Here is a 21,843-nt window from a genome sequence, read left to right on the forward strand (position 1 = left end):
GTAGGCCATACGGCCTCTTGAGTCTGCTCCTCCATTTAATAAGATCATGGCTGATCCTCAACCTCAACTCCAATTCCCACCCAATCCCCATATCCTTTGATTTCCTTAGAGTCCACATAAGGAGGCTACAAAGGGATATAGATAGGTTAAGTGAGTGGTCAAAGACCTGGCAAATGGAGTATAATGTGGGAAAATGTGAAATTGTCCATTTGGCAGGAAGAATAAAAAAGAAGCTTATTATCTAAATCGTGAGGGATTGCGGAGCTCTGAGATGCAGAGGGATCTGGTTTGTCTAGTGCATGAATTGCAAAAGGTTAGTATGTAGGTACAGCACGTAATTAGGAAAGCTAACAATGTTATCGTTTGTCGCGAGGGGAATTGAATACAAAAGCAGGGAGGTTATGCTTCAGCTATTCAGGGCATTGGTGAGACCACATCTGGAGTACTGTGTACAGTATTGGTCTCCTTGTTTAAGGAAGGATGTAAATGTGTTGGAAGCAGTTCAGAGAAGGTTTACTGGACTAATACCTGGAATGGGCGGGCTATCTTATGAGGAAAGATTGGACAGGCTAGGCTTGTATCCACTGGAATTTAGAAGAGTAAGAGGTGACTTGATTGAAACATATAAGATCCTGGGCGGTCGTGACAGGGTGGATGTGGAAAGGATGTTTTCCCTTATGGGAGAAGCTAGAACTAGGGGTCACTGTTTAAAAATAAAGGGTCGCCCTTAAGACAGAGATGAGGAGAAATCTTTTGTCTGAGGGTCGTGAGTCGTTGGAACTCTTTTCCTCAAAACGCAGTGGAAGCAGAGTATTTGAATATGTTTAAGGCCGAGGTAGATAGATTCTTGATAAGCAAGAGGTGAAAGGTTATTGGGGGTAGGTGGGAATGTTAAATGGCGGGGCAGGCTCAAGGGGTCAAATGACCTACTCCTGCTCCTAATTCGTACGTTCATATGTTCTATCGGTCTCAGCTTTGAATATACTCAATGACTCAGCATTAACAAATCTCCGGGGTAGAGAATTCCAAAGATTTCCAATGCTCTGAGTGAAGAAACTTCTCCTCATCTCAGACTGAAATAGCCATCCATTTATCCTGATTCTATATCCCTAGTTCTAGAATCTCCAGCCAGGGGAAGCAGCCTCTCAGTATCTACCCAGTCAAGCCCTCTCAGAATATTACATGTTTCAATGGGATCACCTCTCATTCTTCAAAACTCCAGAAAGTATAGGCCCAAACTTACATTTGCACCACACAACTGGACCATCTCCAACAAGAGAGAATCTAACCATCTCCCCTTGACATTCAATGGTATTACCATTGCTGAATCCCCCACTATCAACATCCTGGGGGTTACCATTGACCGGAAACTGAACTGGAGTACTCATATAAATACAGTGACTACAAGAGCAGGTCAGCGACTAGGAATCCTGTGGCAAGTAACTCACTTCCTGACTCCCCAATACCTGTCCACCATCAACAAGGCACAAGTCAGGAGTGTGATGGAATGCTCTCCACTTGCCTGGATGGGTGCAGCTCCAACAACACTCAAGAAGCTCGACACCATCCAGGACAAAGCAGCCCTCTTAATTGGCACCCCATCCACAAACATTCACTCTCTCCACCACCGACGCACAGTGGCAGCAGTGTGTACCATCTACAAGACGCTCTGCAGCAACGTACCAAAGCTCCTTAGACAGCACCTTCAAAACCCATGACCTCTACCACCTAGAAGGGCAAGGGCAGCAGATGCATGGGAACACCACCACCTGCAAGTTCCCCTCCAAGTCACACATTATCCTGATTTGGGGACTATATCGGCGTTCCTTCACTGTCACTGGATCAAACTGCTGGAATTCCCTCGCTAACAGCACTGTTGGTGTACCTGCACCACACGGACTGCAGCAGTTCAAGAAGGCAGCTCACTACCAGCTTCTCAAGGGCAATTAGGGAAGAGCAATAAATGTTGGCCTAGCCAGCGATGCCACATCCTGTGAAAGAATTCTAAAAACTCTCCTCAAACTCTTCTCATAGAAGAATCCTCTCACCCAGGAATCAATCTAGTGCAATCTTCATTGCACACACACCACCCCCCCACAACCGCCCCAGCTCCCTTAGGCAAGTATATCCTTGCTTAGGCATAGAGATCAAAACCTTACACAGTGCTCCATGTGTGGTCTCATCAAAGCTCTGGACAATTGCAGAAAGACGTTCCTACTCGTATACTCTAACCCCCTTGCAATAAATGACAACATGACATTGGCCTTCCTAATTGCTTGCTGTTAACTTCTGTATTTCTTGTACAAGGACACCCAAATCCCTCTGAACACCAACATTTAATAGTTTCTTACCATTTTAAAAATATTGGGCAGGATTTTCAAAGTGGAAGTGGGAAACAGGAGCCTGTTCTGATTTTTGGTCTAAAACCTGCCACCTCTGGGATGCTGATTCAGATTGCAATTTTCAAATGGGAAAGCCTTAATTGGTATGGAGACAGGTTTCCTGTCCTCTTAAAGCCAGTGGGATTGAAAATGGCAGTGGGTCAGATCAAGTCTGGGGCTCATATAGACTTCCACAGCAGCCATCACTGAGGCTGCTGGTTGTCCTGAGGGAGAGACCTGCCTTCCACAGCACCAGAAGGAAGCAAGATGTCACAGGGGAGCTGGAGGTCTGGCGCTAGGGGCAGGGCAGACCCTCATTTCATCGATGCCCACCTAGCTAATGTTGGAAGTCGTGAGGGAGAGCAGGGAGGTCCACTTCCCAGAGGGTGGCAGGAGGAAGCCACCTTGTCGTGCAGCAGGAGCAGCTCTCAGTTCAATGTTACCCCCACCACCCCATTTTCCTCCTCTTCTCTTGCCTCCTGCTCTTCCCCTGATGAGCAGTCTGTCTTTCAGGGCCTCACTGTCCTCAAAGTTCACACCTCTCTGGAGGGCCATATTATGAAGAGCACAGCAGACCACCACAATGACCAACACCCTTGTAGGAGGGCAGTGGAGGGTGCCACACGACCGGTCCAGGCACCAGATTCACATCCTCAGAAACCCAATAGCCTACTCAATGGTTGTCCTGCTGAGCAGGTGGCATTGGTTTTTTCGCCTCTGTGCCTCTGTCTGGGGCTCCCCTAGAGGGGTCAGTAGTCATCTCTTTAGGGGATTTCCCTTGTCCCCTTGGAGCCCGCCAAGCATTTTGGGGAATGAAGGAGTCATGGCAGCTGCCAGGAAAGTGAGCGCAAACATGAAGGAAGCTCTTGTAGGGGTAGCGGACCAGTTGGACATTAAGGGAGTGGAAGCCCTTCCTGTTGATGAATCTCACAAGCCGGTTGCTGGATTCCTTGATGGCCACATGAGTACAATCGATTATGCCCTGCACCTGAAGGAATCCACTGATGGCATCAAACCTCAATGCCCTCTGTGCCAGTACAGGCCCATCTGTGTCAAAGTGGGTGTTGTCCCTGCCCTCCTGAAAAGGGTATCTGTGATCTGCCTGATGTACTAATGAGATGCCAGTTGCGAGATGCCACCTAGGTCCACAGCTGATCCCTGGAACAACCTGGGTGCTTAGAAGTTCAGGGCACCTGAGACCTTACCAGCTGAAGTAGGAGGGACCATGAGGCCTCAGGTCATTGCAGATCAGAGCACACAGGACCGAGATCATCTACCTGGATAGACACAGCCTCCTACAGCACTGGCGCTGTCAGTTGCTGGTAGCTGACTTTTGGGCTGTGCACCCAATGTCTTGGGTAGTGCCTTCCTCCCCATGCAGCCCCCCATTGTGCTCCTTTGGTCTCTAGCTATCCAGGAGGTTGCATCTGCCACAGCTCATCCTGGCTGCTCTGTCCAACTTCAGAGTGGCCTGTTCCCATCTGACCTCCGACAGTCCTGCCTTGAACACTCACCAGGCCTTCCTGTGCCAACCCTAGCTGCCACTGTGATGCCAGCGGGCTCACTTCCCTATCCGGTTTCATGGCACTCTCCAATGTAACAGTTACCTCTTCCAGCTTCAACTATAACCACATTCAGACATATCTGAGGCAGCTAAGCTTTATTTGCTGCCTCTGCTTTAATTTAAAAAGCACTTCCTATAGCCCTCATGTCCCTCCAATGCTCATGTCTTCACAACCCTTCAGAGTTCCCACCATGGCATTTTCCCCATTCCCATGCTTTAAAAAAAGCTCCCTGCTCCTGACAGGCCTGTTAATGAGCTCTTTAATGAGCTCAACAGGCAATTAATTGGACGTGAGTAGCTGACCCGTTCCCTCCCTGTTGGCTGCTGTTTAAAAATAGTATCACATCCCAGAGGCGGCGGGACCCAGTAACGAAGCAAGGTTAATAAGCAATGCCATACTAAAAGATCCACTGGGAAATAGTGATCATAATACCATTGAATTTCATGTTAAGTTTGAAAGTGACACATTTCAATCACGAACAAGAATCTTCAACTTAAACAAAGTCAATTACGAAGGTATGAGGGGAGAACTGGCTAAGGTTAATTGGGTAAATAGACTGGAAGGTATGGCAGTAAATGAACAGTGGAAAACATTTAAAGAAACAATTCAAAGGGTTCAACTAAGGTGCATTCCATTCAAAAACAAAAACTCGTCAAGAAAGACCCATCCGTGGATCACTCAGGAAGTTAAGGAGAGTATTAGACTAAAAGAAGAGGCTGACAATGTTGCAAAAAATAGTAGCAAGGCTGAGGATTGGGAGTGTTTTAGAAACCAGCAAAGGGCCACCAAAAAGTTGATAAAAAGGGAAAAAATAGAATGAGTGTAAACTAGCTAGCAGTATAAAAACAGACTAAGAGCTTTTCTAAGTACGTAAAAAGGAAGAGAGTAGCTAAAGTAGACGTTGGTCGCTTAGAGGCAGACACAGGAGAAATCATCATGGGAAATGAGGAAATAGCAGAGGCATTCACAGTAGAGGACACAAGTTCCACACCAGAAATGGGCAGTAACCTTGGGGTTAAAAAATGAGGAAACTAAGGATATTGGTATCAGCCGAGGAAAAGTATTGGAGAAACTTGAGGGACTGAAATCTGACAAGTCCCCAGGACCAGATGACCTACATCCTAGGGTTCTAAAAGAGATAGCTACAGAGATAGTGGATGCGCTGGCTAGAGGCCTGCTTTAGGTTGGAAAAAAAGAACCCGACCCGAACCCGACCGAACTACAGTGGACCCGAGCCTGAGTCCCTTCGATTTTGCCCTGAGCCCGACGCGACCTGAACCCGCCACTACTCGACCCGACCCGAGTCCGACCCGACCATCCCTCTACTTACCTTCGGAGTCGGAATCTCCACAAACCTGCAGCACATGCGCGATGACGTCATAGTGACGCCAGTCGCTCTGTGCAGACTCAGTTTCATCCCAGACTCCCAGCTCAGGTAAGTTTTTTTTAAATTCCAGCAGAGCACTTACCGTGTGTGTCTGGCCCGACCCGACCCGACCCGACTCGAACTGGACTTGGCCTGACCCGACCCGAGCCTAAAAGCCGGCCCCGGAAGATGGGCCCAACCTGACCCAAACCTGACACATGTCGTCGGGTCCCATCGGGTTCGGGTCGGGTAGCAGGCTTCTAGCGCTAGCTATGATTTTCCAGAATTCCTTAGATTCAGGAATGGTCCCATCAGATAGGAAGTTGGCAAATGTTACACCGCTTTTCAAGAAAGGAGGTAGAGAGAAAAACAGGGAACTACAGGCCAGTTACCCTAACATCAGTTGTTGGGAAGATGCTGGAAACTATTATTAAAGAAGTCTTTACATAGCACTTGGAAAAGCATAGTATGATTAGAACATGTCAGCATGGTTTTACTAAAGGGAGATCCTAGTTGACAAATTTATTAGAGTTTTTTGAGGATGTAACCAGTAGGGTAGATAAAGGGGAACCAGTAGATGTAGTATACCTGGATTTTCAAAAGGCATTCGATAAGGTGCCACATAAAAGATTAATAGGCAAGATAAGGGCTCATGGTGTTGGAGGTAATATATTAGCGTAGATAGAGGATTGGTTAACAGACAGGAAGCACAGAGTGGGCATAAATGGGGCATTTGCAAGTTGGCAGGCAGTGAATAGTGGGGTGCTGCAAGGATCATTGCTGGGGCCTCAGCTATTTACACTCTATATATGACTTGGATGAAGAGACAGCGAGTAATGTATCTAAGTTTGCTAATGATACAAAGCTCGGTGGAAAGGTAAGATGCAAGGAGGATGTAGAAAGGCTGCAAAGAGATATAGACAGGCTAAGTGAGTGGGCAACAAGATGGCAAATGGAGTATAATGTAGGGAAGTGTGAAGTTGTTCACTTTGGTCGTAAAAATAGAAAAGCAGAATATTTTTTAAAAGGTGTGAAACTGGTGAGTGTTGATGTTCAGAGAGACTTGGGTGTACTCGTACAAGGAACGCACAAAGTTAACATGCAGGTGCAGCAGGCTATTAGGAAGGCAAATGGCATGTTGGCTTTTATTGCAAGGGGATTGGAGGACAGGAATCAGGAAGTCTTACTAAAATTGTTCAGCACTTTGCTGAGACCGCACCTGGAATACTGTGTGCAGTTTTGGTCTCCACATTTAAGAAAGGTTATACTTGCACTGGAGGCAGTGCAGCGAAGATTTACTAAGTTGGTCCCTGTCCTAGGATGAGAAGCTGAATAAATTTGACCTATATTCTATGGAGTTTAGAAGAATGAGAGGCAATCTAATTGAGACATACACGATTTCAAAAGGGCTTGTTAGGGTAGAAGCTGAGAGATTATTTCCATTAGTCGAGGAATCTCGAACATAGGGACACAGTCTCAGGATAAAGTGTCAATCATTCAGGACTCAGATGAGGAGAAATTACTTCACTCAAAGGGTTGTGAATTTTAGGAATTCTCTACCCCAGAGGGTTGTGGATGCTCCATCATTGAATGTATTTAAGGCTGGGATAGATTTTTGGTCTCACAGGGAATCAAGGGATATGGGGAGGGGGCAGGAAAGTGGAATTGAAGCCCAAGATCAGCCATGATCGTATTGAATGGCGGGGCAGGCTCGATGGGCCGTATGGTCTACTTCTGCTCCTTTTTCTTGTGTTCTTGTGTGAATGCAATATTCAAATCGTGCTCGCTGTTGTTCGCACTCTCAGCAGGGCTTGAAAATCCAGCTCATTCTGTTTTTCTATTCTTCCTAACAAAGTGAATAACCTCACACTCCCCCACTTTATACTCCATCTGCCACCTTCTTGCCCACTCACTTAATCTGTCAATATCCCTTTGCAGACTTTTTGTGTCCTCCTCACAGCTTACTTTCCCACCTACAATTGTATTATCAGTAAACTTGGCTATATTTATACTTGGTCCCTCATCTGAGTCATTAATATAGGTTGTGAATAGCTGCGGCCCCAGCACTGATCCTTGTGGCACCCTACCAGTAACAGCCTGCCAACCTGAAAATGGCCTGTTTATTCATACTCTCTGTTGTCTGTCTATAAACCAATTCTCTATCCATGCTAATATATTACCCCCAACCCCATGAGCTGTTATCTTTTGTAACAACCTTTCATGTGGCACCTTATCAAATGCCTTTTGAAAATCCAGATATACCACATCCATTGGGTTGCCCTTTACCTACTCTAATTTAATTATCAAATACGATTTCCCTTTCATAAAACCATATTGACTCTGTCTAATCATGTAACGATTTTCTTAGTGTCCTGTTACCACTTCCTTAATAATGGATTTCAGCATTTTCCCAACGACTGATGTCAGGCTAACTGGCCTTTGGTTCCTTTCTTTTTTGGATAGCTGTGTTACATTTGCTACCTTCCAATCTACTGGGACTGTTCCAGAATCTAGGGAATTTTTAGAACCCTAAGACGTAGGCTGTCCAGGGGATTTGTTGGATTTCAGTACCATTAATTTCTCCAGTACTTTTTCTTTACAAATATTAATTATTTTAAGTTCCTCATTCTCATTAGACCCTTGGTTCCCCATTATTTCTGGTATTTTTTTTCTGACTTATACTATGAAGACAGACACAAAATATTTGTTTAATGTATCCGCCATTTCCATATTCCATATTATAATTTCTCCTGTCTTAGCCTCTTAGGGACCCATGTTTACTTTTGCTACTCTTTTCATTTTTACATACTTATAACAGCTCTTACAATCTGTTTTTATATTTCTGGCAAGTTTACTCTCTATTTTCTCCCTCTTTATCAATGTTTTGATCATTGTTTGCTGGTTTTTCCTCAGGCTTACTACTCTTCTTGGCAATATTATAAGCCGCCTCTTTTAATCTAATGCTATCTTAACCTGTGCCCCTTGGTCCTCTTCCAAAACAGTCTGAGCACCATCAAAACCGTCTGAGCCCGCGACTGGACAAATTGTAGGATCACCATGAACACAGCATCAGACAAAGAATTCACCTCATATGATCCTGTCATTCTTTATTTCTCAACAGCTGCGTTTTTAGAAAAATAAGAGATACCTGCTTTTCCAACAATCATTCATTGAATTAAGTGACTCCATTCTGACATTTCTTTATAATTACCTTTCTCTGTTAACCCTTTGCTATGCCGGGTCCTGTGTACTGCTGATTCCAGTTGGACTATCTTCCAATCCATTCATTCATATCCAGACCTTTTCCCACACTGCAGTTTTCCATTTAAACCTGATCCCTGCCACTATCCTGTCTGGCACAGCTGAATTGGTAGCTGCTATCCTTCCCTCAGGTTTCTTGAATTTCCTTTCTAGTTCTGCCACCATTCACCCCACTACTGTCTGAGGCAATTCTTGCTGTTGTCCTCTCATACAAGTGCAGTTGGAGTCAATTATTTCAAAAACCATCAACAGTTGCTGCAAGTTAATGCTGATTTTGAGCAACCTACACACAGAGACGTAAGGATAAAACGTCCCACCCGCAAACTCCTGGCGCGCACTGAGAGTGTATGTCACAAAATTCACATACAGCCAGCCTGCAATTTCCTGCCCATTAACATTAATGGGCGCAAACCTGTAGGCTTGGAGTTGCAGCATGTTAACATCAGGGGCAGGCTCACTGAAATCTTCACCCTATTATTAACCTTAAAATTAGTCACCAGATATTTCATTCTCTGTCTCAACTCTACTCTTTTTTTGCTAGTTCATATACTAAGCTGCAATTCATTGTTCATCAGAAGATGAAATCAGGGATCCCAAAGAGTTCTTGGTCTGCATTGAATTATTTGATCTCAGTGCAGGTAACAGTTGGGGCATTGATTTTGGTTTTAGTGCCCTGAGGTTAGGGAAGGGTAAAAATCATCCAGGATTCCCACCTCTGATCAATTTTTTAAAATTCATTCATTGGATGTGAGCATTGCTGGCTCGGCCAGCATTTATTGCCCATCCCTAAGTGCCCTTGAGAAGGTGGTGGTGAGCTGCCTTCTTGAACCAGTCCATGTGGGGTAGGTACACCCACAGTGCTGTTAGGAAGGGAATTCCAGGATTTTGACCCAGCGACAGTGAAGGAACGGCGATATAGTTCAAAGTCAGGATGGTGTGTGACTTGGATGGGAACTTGCAGGTGCTGGTGTACCCATGCATCTGCTGCTCTTGTCCTTCTGGTTAGTAAAGGTCGCGGGTTTGGAAGGTGCTGTCTAAGGAACCTTGGTGCGTTGCTGCAGTGCATCTTGTAGATGGTGCATACTGCTGCCACTGTGCGTCGGTGGTGGAGGGAGTGAATGTTTGTGAATGGGGTGCGAATCAAGTGGGCTGCTTTGTCCTGGGTGATGTTGAGCTTCTTAACTGTTGTTGGAGCTGGACCCATCTAGGCAAGTGGAGGCGATCCCATCACACTCCTGACTTGTGCTTTGTAGATGGTGGACAGGCTTTGGGGAGTCAGGAGGTGAGTTACTCGCCGCAGGATTCCTAGCTTCTGACTTGCTCTTATAGCCACGGTATTTATATGGCTACTCCAGTTCAGTTTCTGGTCAATGGTAGCCCCTAGGATGTTGATAGTGGGGGATTCAGCGATGGTAATGCCATTGAATGTCAAGGGAAGATGGTTGGATTCTCTCTTGTTGGAGATGGTCATTGCCTGGCACTAGTGTGGCGCGAATGTTACTTGCCACTTATCAGCCCAAGCCTGGATATTGTCTAAGTCTTGCTGCATTTCTACACGGACTGCTTCAGTATCTGAGGAGTTGCGAATGGTGCTGAACATTGTGCAGTCATCAGCGAACTACTTCTGACCTTATGATTGAAGGAAGGTCACTGATGAAGCAGCTGAAGATGGTTGGGCCTAGGACAGTACCCTGAGTAACTCCTGCAGTGATGTTCTGGAGCTCAGATGATTGACCCCCAACAACCACAGCCATCTTCCTTTGTGCTTGGTATGACTCCAACCAGCGGAGAGTTTTCCCCCTGATTCCCATTGACTTCAGTTTTGCTAGGACTCCTTGATGCCATATTCGGTCAAATGTTGCCTTGATGTCAAGGGCAGTCACCCTCACCTCACCTCTTGAGCTCAGCTCTTTTGTCCATGTTTCAACCAAGGCTGTAATGAGGTCAGGAGCTGAGTGGCCCTGGCGGAACCCAAACTGAGCATCACTGAGCAGGTTATTGTTGAACAAGTACCGCTTGATGGCACTGTTGATGACACCTTCCATCACTGTACTGATGATTGAGAGTAGGCTGATGGGGCGGTAATTGGTCGGGTTGAACTTCTCCTGCTTTTTGTATACGGGACATACCTGGGCAATTTTCCACATTGGAGGGTAGATGCCAGTGTTTTAGCTGTACTGGAACAGCTTCGCTAGGGGTGCGGCAAGTTCTAGAGCACAGATCTTCAGTACTATTGCCGGAATATTGTCAGGGCCCATAGCCTTTGCAGTATCCAGTGCCTTCAGTCGTTTCTTGATATCACACGGAGTGAATCGAATTGGCTGAAGACTGACATCTGTGATGCTGGGGACTGCAGGAGGAGGCAGAGATAGATCATCAACTCAGCACTTCTGGCTGAAAGTTGTTGCAAATGCTTCAGCCTTATCTTTCGCACTGATGTGCTGGGCTCTCCCATCATTGAGGATGGGGATATTTGTGGAGCCACCTCCTCCAGGTAGTTGTTTAATTGTCCACCATTATTCATGGCTGGATGTGGCAGGACTGCTGGGCTTAGATCTGATCCGTTGGTTATGGGATCGCTTAGTTCTGTCTATCGCATGCTGCTTACGCAGTTTGGCACGCAGATAGTCCTGTGTTGTAGCTTCACCAGGTTGACACCTCATTTTGAGGTATGCCTGGTGCTGCTCCTTGGCATGCCCTCCTGCACTCTTCATTGAACCAGGGTTGGTTTCCTGGCTTGATGGTAATGGTAGAGTGGGGGATATGCCAGGCCATGAGGTTACAGATTGTGGTTGAGTACAACTCTGTTGCTGCTGATGGCCCACAGCGCCTCATGGATGCCCAGTTTTGCATTGCTAGATCTGTTCAAAATCTATCCCTTTTAGCACAGTGGTAGTGCCACACAACACGATGGAGGGTATCCTCAATGTGAAGGTGGGACTTCGTCTCCACAAGGACTGTGTGGTGGTCACTCCTACCAATACGGTCATGGACAGATGCATTTGCGGCAGGCAGATTGGTGAGGACGAGGTCAACTCTGTTTTTCCCTCGTGTTAGTTCCCTCACCACCTGCCGCATACCCAGTCTAGCAGCTATAGCAGCTATATCTAGTGAATCCTACTAGAAAATGCTCTTGTGGATGTTGTCTGAGAACAGGATAAGGCCATTCGCTATCTAGGCTTACACATGAAGGCTGATGCCTGTTGAATCATTTCCAAGCAAGTGCCAGCAGCTTCAGGGGAGAAAATTGGCAAGAACAGAATTTCATGGGGTGAGTTTGTGCCCGACCAAAAGATTATCTTGAAGATGGGATTGGAGATTAGCATCTTGTGTTGTCTTATTAGTTCTAAGCAGAATCAACTGAGAATCATGTGATCAAAGTCTCCTTTGCTGACTTTTACAATCTCTTGGATGAATTGCATTGGACAAGTCTATTACACGGCGCTATTTAGAATTTGGCACAAATTGGCAACCTTGCTCAGAGAGTCACAAAGTCGATTAATTTAGAGAATTGAAATGTCACACTGGTGCCACAAGAGGGTGATCTTCTGCAATTGAGACACAATCAAAGTCAACAAAGAGGGAACTTAACCCAGAATCTAACTGTGCCATGCCTGACCTGGGAAATCTGAATGCCAACACCGAATGCTAAAACTAGAAAGCCTCTCATTGTGCAGCACCGACATCCCTCACCTTGATGAACCCAAAAAAAATTCAAGGGATAAAAGGAAAAAGGACATTGAAGAGGGTGTCGAGTTCAGCATTTTAATTGGTCTAATGGAACCTGAGGTCACCAATAGCATTAGCCAAGAAGGTGATAGGCTGTCCATTTTCCTCACCAATTCTAACTTAAGTTTGTATGGTGAAATTTGATGTAGATGCTGATGTATAAACATCACCTGTTCAGAATTAGTGTTACCATATGACAAAAGCAAAATACTGTTGTTGCTGCAAATCTGAAATAGAAACAGAAAATGCTGGAAATAGGTCAGTTCTGATGAAAGGTCATCGACCTGAAACATTGGGCTGAATTTTTGCACATGGTGCCCTTTAAACTCAGCGGCATGCCCGCATTTAGTGGCCCCCGCAATATTTCGCACAGGGGCTCATTAGCATCACTGTGCCGAGCCGCCCTCCCCTCCACCCCCATATTACATGGGGAGAAGCGGGACAATCGGCGCAGTGAGAGACCTTTTGACAGCTGTGCAGCAGGTGCTAGGGCCCTATTTAAAGCATCTCAGCACCTGCTTCCTGACAGCTGTCAAAGAAATACTTAACTCACTGTTGAAGAGTGGGGCTGCTGTAAATCTGACAGCAAAGCAGAAAGTGCCGGGGAAACCCAGCAGGTTTATTTTATTTATTTATTTTTACTTCGAGATACAGCACTGAAACAGTCCCGTCGGCCCACCAAGTCTGTGCCGACCATCAACCACCCATTTATACTAATCCTACACTAATCCCATATTCCCCATATCCCCACCTGTCCCTATATTCCCCTACTACCGACCTATACTAGGGGCAATTTATAATGGCCAATTTACCTATCAACCTGCAAGTCTTTGGTGGTGGGAGGAAACCGGAGCACCCGGCGAAAACCCACACAGACACAGGGAGAACTTGCAAACTCCACACAGGCAGTACCCAGAATTGAACCCGGGTCGCTGGAGCTGTGAGGCTGCGGTGCTAACCACTGCACCACTGTGCAGGTCAGGCAACATCTGTGGACAGAGAAGCAGAGTTAACTTGACCAAGTTCACAGACCTGAAAGTTAACTCTGCTTCTCTCTCCACAGATGTTGCCTGAGCTGCTGAGTTTCCCCAGTACTTGCTGCTTTGCTGCCACATACTTACCCTGCTGTGTCCCAGTGTCCTGTGAAGTTGCGATCCTCTTCTTCCACTCAAGTGTAACATTCCTTCTTGTAGGCGTGCCGCATCTGGGTGAATAATCTTAATTTTGCACATTCCAGGACGTGAGACTTAAATATACCATAAAAGCCAAATACACAACAAAAATAAAACCACAATTGAAGAATAATTACCTACCATGAGCTTCTAATCATCTGAATGCGAAAAGCCGCAGACTAATATGCATTTGGAATCTGTATTCATTTCTCTGCTGTTATGTGAAAATACATGTAACAGCAATTAAACAATCTTTGTTAAAAATCAGGAAAATATGTTCATATTCTAGCTGCATTGCAAACTAATCCTCACTGGATACAGGTGTGATGCTGGAGGATTGGAGAATTGCGAACATTGTACCACTGTTTAAAAAGGGAGCGAAGGATAGACCAAATAATTACAGGCCAGTCAGTCTAACCTCATTAGTGAGCAAATTATTGGAATCTATTCTGAGAGACAGGATAAACTGTCACTTAGAAAGGTACAGGTTAATCAAGGATAGTCAGCATGGATTTGTTGAGGGAAGATCTTGCTTGACCAACTTAATTGAATTTTTTGAAGAAGTAACAAGGAAGATTGATGAGGGTAGTGCAGTTGATGTGGTCTACATAGATTTCAGCAAGGCTTTTGACAAGATCCCACATGGCAGACTGTTTAAAAAAATAAAATCCCATGGGATCCAGGGAAATACAACAAGGTGGATACAAAATTGACTCAGTGGCAGGAAACAAAGAGTAATTGTTGACGGGATTTTTGGAGACTGGAGGACTGTTTACAGTGGGGTTCCACAGGGCTCAATACTGGGTCCCCTGCTTTTTGTGGTGTGTATTAATGATTTGCACGTAAACGTAGGGGACATGATCAAGAAGTTTGTGGACAACACAAAGATTGGCCGTGTGGTAAATAGCGAGGAGGATAGCTGTAGGCTGCAAGAAGATATTGATGATCTGGTCAGATGGGCAGAAAAGTGGCAAATAGAATTCACCTTGAAGAAGTGTAAGGTGATGCATTTGGGGAGGTCAAACAAGGCAAAGGAATAGATGGTTAATGGGAGAATTCTGAGAAGTATAGAGGAAGTAAGGGACCTTGGAGTAAATGTCCACAGATCCCTGAAGGTAGCAGGGCAGGTTGTTAAGGTGGTTAAGAAGGCAAATGGAATCCTTTTCTTTATTAGCTGAGGTATGGAATACAAGAGCAGGGAGGTTATGCTGGAACTGCATAACTCATTGGTTAGGCCACAACTTGAGTACTGTGTGCAGTTCTGGTCACCTCATTCCTGAAGGATGTAATTGCGCTAGAGAGGGTACAGAGGAGATTTACGAGGATGTTGCCAGGACTGGGAAAATGCAGCTATGAGGAAAGATTGGATAGGCTGGGGTTGTTCTCCTTAGAATAGAGAAGACTGAGGGGAGATCTGACTGAAACGTGCAAAATTTTGAGTAGCCTGGATAGAGTGGAGGTACAGGATCTATTCAGCTTAGCAGAGAGGTCAGTGACAAGGGGGCACAGATTTAAAGTGATTGGTAGAAAAGTTAGAGGAGAGATGAGGAAAACCTTTTCACCCAGAGGGTGGTGATGGTCTGGAACTCACTGCCTGAAAGGGTAGTTGAGGCAGAGACCCTCAACACATTCTAAATGAGCCTGGATATGCACCTCAAGTGCCCTGAGCTGCAGGGCTACGGACCAAATGCTGGAAAGTGGGATTAGAATAGGTGGATCATTTTTCGGCCGGCACAGACACAATGGGCCAAGTGGCCTCTTTCTGTGCCTTAAACATTCTATGATTTCTATGATTCTAGAAATATTACACCAATAATTATGATCAGTGCTTCAGAAGCAAAGTCTTCATGAACATGTGTCGATGTGTAATAGTTGAAAAACCATGACAACAGCACAGATTTTCTCACTAGTCCTGCATTGGTTTTCAAACATGTGCAAGACAAACCTTGCAGCCAGATGTTAGAGCAGTTACACATTTAAAGGACCACACCAAAAGCTAAGGATGGCAGAGGGGTGCTCTAGGGTGGCCACACAGTTCAGCGATACCTTCCTGCTCACTCTCCTCCAGGCTCTGCGGGCAAGGTGGGAGGTCCTTTTCACCACTGACATTAAGTGGCCTTCCTGCCTGAAGAAGGCAGTCTGGCTGGAGATGGCAGAAGAGGTGAATAGCCATGGGGCCATCAGCCATCAAGGAATCCTGTTACGACCAGGTGAGAAAGGTGTCTAGGGGTCCCTCTCAGCCTTCACCTGGTCTTACTGTAACAGGGTTTAATTTTAAACACAACATGTTTTGAGCTCCCCTTTGGTGAATCCTTGTTCACCGCTTTCCAATTATAAGGCAAAGAAATGAGCACAAACAGGCTTTCTTAGGTTTAAAGAAGAAAAGTGAAATTTTATTAAACTTAAACTCTAATTTGATTGACACCTACGGATACACAACACGCCCACACTAGCATGCATACCTGATAGACACATGCAAATAGAGACAGAAAAGAGCAGAAGAAAAATAAAGTGGAAAGGTTTGAGGCAATATCTGAAGAGTTTGTTACGGTTGTTCGAGCTCACTGTAGAGTGGTTTTGTAGGTTGATCTTGATTTTTGTTGGGGCCCAGTATTCTTCTTAAACCTTGTTCACTGTAGGAGACATTTCTCTCTTGGGGTTCATGTGTCTTCAGTGGGTTTCAGTTCCATGAAAAAGAGATGGGAGCAAACAGGAGGAGATGAGGTCTTTTCAATCCAGGAGCACAGAGCTTTCTGTCTTCAAACACTCTTTCTCCAATTTAAAACTCTCAGTTCAAAATTTGCAACAGCCAGTTAGTCATGTGATTAAACTGGTCTGACCACGTCTGTGTATTGGGAGCAAGGGATAGCTCCTTTGTTCCAACACTATCTGTTAATATGCAAAAATGTCTTTCCAGCCAGGGGCCTGGCAACCCCTTGTAACAGGCCTCTTCTTCCCAGCAACAATTTGAAATTTAATGTCCATGTGGTGAAATTAATGTGCCTCATTCTTGGCAGGTGGGGGCCTGCATGACAGTCCAATGCTGGAAGGGGATGAACGAGCACTCCTCTAGCCAGTCAGGGCCCGCTAGGCCTCGTGCGCACAGGGTCTGAGTGCCAAAGTCATCCACAGCCAAAGGGCAATCAGATCAGCATCCTTCTTCCAGTCAGACTGCTAGAGCAGATGTTGCACCAAGAAGGGGCAACCTCTCCATTTACAGAGAACACACTGACACAAATGGGAATGCATGGGCATCACAGCAATATAAATACGTCTTTCACTAAATGTTCCTCACCAACATGTGTGTCCTTTTCTCTGTGTGAATGATGTGTGCCAGCATGTAGCGCCAATGTCACATCCCTTTGCACCATTGGCCTTTCAGGAGAACCAACGTATGCAAGAACATCATTGCCATGCCATCATTACTCATGAGTGTCTACTAGAGTGTCATTGCTCCTTCACAAACACAAACAAACGCAGAGCATACACTGTTTACGGAGGGAGGGTACACAGAGATTTCCCTCCAGACCCCCTCCCTTCTCCCTTTAAGAATGCAGAGCTGCGACCCCTGTAATTTCCCCCTCCTCCCTTGCAGTATGCAGAGTGAGACCCGCTAATCCCCCCCTCCCTTGCAGTATGCAGAGTGAGTCCCCTGTAATCCCCCCTCCTCCCTTGCAGTATGCAGAGTGAGACCCCTGTAATCCCCCCTCCTCCCTTGCAGAATGCAGAGTGAGACCCCGTAATCCCCCCCTCCCTTGCAGTATGCAGAGTGAGACCCCTGTAATCCCCCCCTCCTCCCTTGCAATATGCAGACTGAGACCCCGTAATTCCCCCCCCCCTTGCAGTATGCAGAGTGAGACAAAGAAGAACAAAGAACAAAGAAAATTACAGCACAGGAACAGGCCCTTCGGCCCTCCAAGCCTGCGCCGATCCAGATCCTCTATCTAAACATGTCGCCTATTTTCTAAGGGTCTGTATCTCTTTGCTTCCTGCCCATTCATGTATCTGTCTAGATACATCTTAAAAGATGCTATCGTGCCCGCGTGTACCATCTCCGCTGGCAAACGCGTTCCAGGCACCCACCACCCTCTGCGTAAAGAACTTTCCACGCATATCCCCCCTAAACTTTTCCCCTCTCACTTTGAACCCGTGACCCCTAGTAATTGAATCCCCCACTCTGGGAAAAAGCTTCTTGCTATCCACCTCTCATGTCTATACCTCTCATGATTTTGTACACCTCAATCAGGTCCCCCCTCAACCTCCATCTTTCTAATGAAAATAATCCTAATCTGCTCAACCTCTCTTCATAGCTAGCGCCCTCCATACCAGGCAACATCCTGGTGAACCTCCTCTGCACCCTCTCCAAAGCATCTACATCCTTTTGGTAATGTGGCGACCAGAACTGCACGCAGTATTCCAAATGTGGCCGAACCAAAGTCTTATACAACTGTAACATGACCTGCCAACCCTTGTACTCAATACCCCATCCGATGAAGGAAAGCATGCTGTATGCCTTCTTGACCACTCTATTGACCTGCGTTGCCACCTTCAGGGAACAATGTACCTGAACACCCAAATCTCTCTGTACATCAATTTTCCCCAGGACTTTTCCATTTACTGTATAGTTCACTCTTGAATTGGATCTTCCAAAATGCATCACCTCGCATTTGCCCTGATTGAACTCCATCTGCCATTTCTCTGCCCAACTCTCCAATCTATTTATATTCTGCTGCATTCTCTGACAGTCCCCTTCACTATCTGCTACTCCACCAATCTTAGTGTCGTCTGCAAACTTGCTAATCAGACCACCTATACTTTCCTCCAAATCATTTATGTATATCACAAACAACAGTGGTCCCAGCACGGATCCCTGTGGAACACCACTGGTCACACGTCTCCATTTTGAGAAACTCCCTTCCACTGCTACTCTCTGTCTCCTGTAGCCCAGCCAGTTCTTTATCCATCTAGCTAGTACACCCTGGACCCCATGAGACTTCACTTTCTCCATCAGCCTGCCATGGGGAACCTTATCAAACGCCTTACTGAAGTCCATGTATATGACATCTACAGCCCTTCCCTCATCAATCAACTTTGTCACTTCCTCAAAGAATTCTATTAAGTTGGTAAGACATGACCTTCCCTGCACGAAACCATGTTGCCTATCACTGATAAGCCCATTTTCTTCCAAATGGGAATAGATCCTATCCCTCAATATCTTCTCCAGCAACTTCCCTACCACTGACGTCAGGCTCACCGGTCTATAATTACCTGGATTTTCCCTGCTACCCTTCTTAAACAAGGGGGCAACATTAGCAATTCTCCAGTCCTCCGGGACCTCACCCGTGTTTAAGGATGCTGCAAAGATATCTGTTAAGGCCCCAGCTATTTCCTCTCTCGCTTCCCTCAGTAACCTGGGATAGATCCAATCCGGACCTGGGGACTTGTCCACCTTAATGCCTTTTAGACCCCCTAATCCCTCCCCCTTGCAGTTTGCAGAGTGAGACCCCGGTAATCCCCCCTCCCTCCTCCTTTCCAATATGCAGAGTGAGACCCCTGTAATCCCCCCTCCCTCCCCCTCCCTCCTCCTTTCCAGTATGCAGAGTGAGACCTCTGAGTATCCCCCCTCCCTCCCTTCCAGTATGCAGAGTGAGACCCCTGAAAACGGAACTTAGCCTCCATCGCGAAACCTTCTGCCTCAGAGGACCCACCGGCTTTTCTGTTTGTAAACGGGATGGCACATGATGGCCACTCGCTCAAAGTAAAATACGGATGTGTGCAGGAGAGGCAGTGGGCTGCATAATCTGCAGAGGTAAGTACCGTTTTACATATGTTAATTGGGATGCCGCTGCCGAGCGAAAGGGGGGCCGCACCAAGGTCGCCCGCTGCTGGTACTATGCGGCGGGCCCTTCTCAATGTCGCAGGTCAAGGTGGGCCGCTCCCCGCAGAATTTTACGAGCCCCGTGCCATGACTCGAGGCTTCGAGGGGCCGGTAAAATTCAGCCCATTAACTCTGTTTCTCTTTCCATATATACTGCCTATTTCCAGCAATTTCTGGATTTATTTACTCACCTTATACTGCCTGACTTGCAGTGTCTGGCCATATAGAATGATGCTGGGACCAGTTCCTTTGTAGACAGGAAAATCTGATTTGTGACCTAAAAACTCCGAATAACAACTGACTTTTTGTAAAAGATTACTTATTACGGTCAAAATACGGTGACATTTTTAGTATATCATGCATTTGAAAGAACTTGCATTACATTTTGTATTATTTGCTTTATTCTTGCTGAATATTTTTCATTTCTGTCTGATTTTACCCCTCTCTTTTATGTTTTGACAACACGTAGTTGAGTTTTTTCCATCCCAGGTCTCTTAGCAATAACCCTGTTCATCATAGAAACTCTTGTTGCTAATCCATTCCTCACCTATTCCCTCCCCCACTCCCAGGATGGCAACCATACTGCCGTCATGCACATACCATTAACTAAAGTGTGTTCACAATGAATCTGTTTACGTGTGGAGCCTGTTTCCCTTGTGTATTGAAGCTGGGTTTCCTGCAGCTCATACTAATACTGGTCTTTCATTTTCTTCAGTACAAATGGTTACACGTATGATGTTTGACAGGCTTGCCACTTAATCTTTATTGCTTTTTAGATTATTAGACTCAGATTTTCACGCATAAAATGTCAATTTTTGAAAATATATTTTTTAAATAATTAGATTTAAAATGTATGATCATTGTCGAAAAAATCATTTGCATCCAAGTACACTAATTCTGTTGAATAAAGGAAGCACAGCTAACAAACATCAGAGTTAAATGGAGCCATGTGCCTTATAAGTTTAGAAGGAACAAGGGTAATTTTGACTTGATGCGATAGTGTAGAAGGGGCGATATCGATTCAGATGTCCGGTATACATCTTTCCCAATTTCCATTTCTATTGACTTCAATTTAAGATATCTATAACTGGCTCCTAAATCCATATCACCTGCTTAACATGATTGCCCAAAGTTGAAATTACCCCTCATTGATATTCAAGTCAAAGATTCTGCCGGTAAAGTATTCACTTGAAGGGCTGCTGGCCAGCGACACCCACATCCCACAAATGAATAATTTAAAAAAAATGTCATTCCAGAGATCTCTGGCAAGCTCGGCCCTGTGTCATTAAGAGTATGGGATTGAGTTTTCCTGCTAACTAAGTGGGTTAATGCAATGCCCATTTGGCATGAAGGCATGGGGAATGGGAAAGTCTGAAGTTCAAATCTCAGCCTCTACTGAGTTAGATGACCTCAATTGGGATAATGGTAAGGCTTCTACCTTAGGCCTCAGTGCCCCCGCAAGGAAGAGGAGAAAAAAACTTCAGACCTGGTTACCAATCCTGAACAGAACCCAGTGACCCATGCTGAAAAGTTTGTGTGGACTTTATGTGATGTAAAGTTGCACTTGTCTGTTTTCATCTCATCTCATCCAAGAATAGCCTGCCAATACTCACTGCTCGATCACTCACATGAGGAATGGTCTCTTGAGTGACGAGCTGTTGAATTTTAGTCAGTAAAGAAGTCTTCAGGTGAGGCTGAAGGGAAACTGGAGAAGGAAAGAAAATCAGTGTTAAAGATTGAAAGTTGAGAAGGACAGATATGCCTGCTATTTTGATGTCCTTATACCGTCCTTGCTTGGTTACGTACCTGTCAATTTAAAAGCAAGCATCTAGTCAGACGGTACAGGGCTTCCCCTCCATTCCTACGCTGGCCACACCCAAAGTGCACCCTTCTTGAACCCACCTGCAATTCTCTGTCCAGGTTGGTAGGTTAGGGCGGACAAAACTTGGAGCAGGCTTACCCACAGAAGTGTCTTACACTTAGAAATAATGGGGCATAAATCCAGACCGAGAGATCTGCATCAGCCATAATAACTGTCCAAAACAGCAACCAGAATGACTGCCACACCTGAGGATGATGACCAGTACCTGTAAAAGAAAGCTACTTACCTTTTTCCAGCTTCCATTTTCTTGTTATCTTCCCTTCCTAGATCCTCAAATTTGGGCACGGGGCCTAGAGTCTTCTTGGTGCCCCTCAAAATGGACACCCGTTCAGTGTCTTTGCATCTCCTTGGCAATACCCTGGAAATCCCTAGTCAACATAAAGGAGTGTAATAGGCCCTTCTCTCTTTTTATCCATTTTGGAACTGAATGATCCATGCTGCATAGAAGAGGAATATCAGCTCCTTTACCTTCACAACACAGCCCTTTCAGAATCTTAATTTGGAGGCATTGGGGGACTAGAAGCCAATGCAAGTCAACAAGGACTGAAGTGCTGGATGAACGGGACTTGTTGCGGGATAAAATACTCGAAACTTCAGAGAGGAAATGAG

At 45.6% G+C, this 21,843-nt stretch overlaps 1 protein-coding gene across 9 annotated transcripts in view; it reads left to right on the forward strand.

The window, feature by feature from the left end:
• Window positions 1-21,843, forward strand: part of cacna1g (calcium channel, voltage-dependent, T type, alpha 1G subunit) — a 685,429-nt gene that overhangs the window by 659,457 nt on the left and 4,129 nt on the right. The window lies entirely within an intron of this gene.

Source organism: Heterodontus francisci, chromosome 26, assembly GCF_036365525.1.
Source record: "Heterodontus francisci isolate sHetFra1 chromosome 26, sHetFra1.hap1, whole genome shotgun sequence".
NCBI lineage: Eukaryota > Metazoa > Chordata > Chondrichthyes > Heterodontiformes > Heterodontidae > Heterodontus > Heterodontus francisci.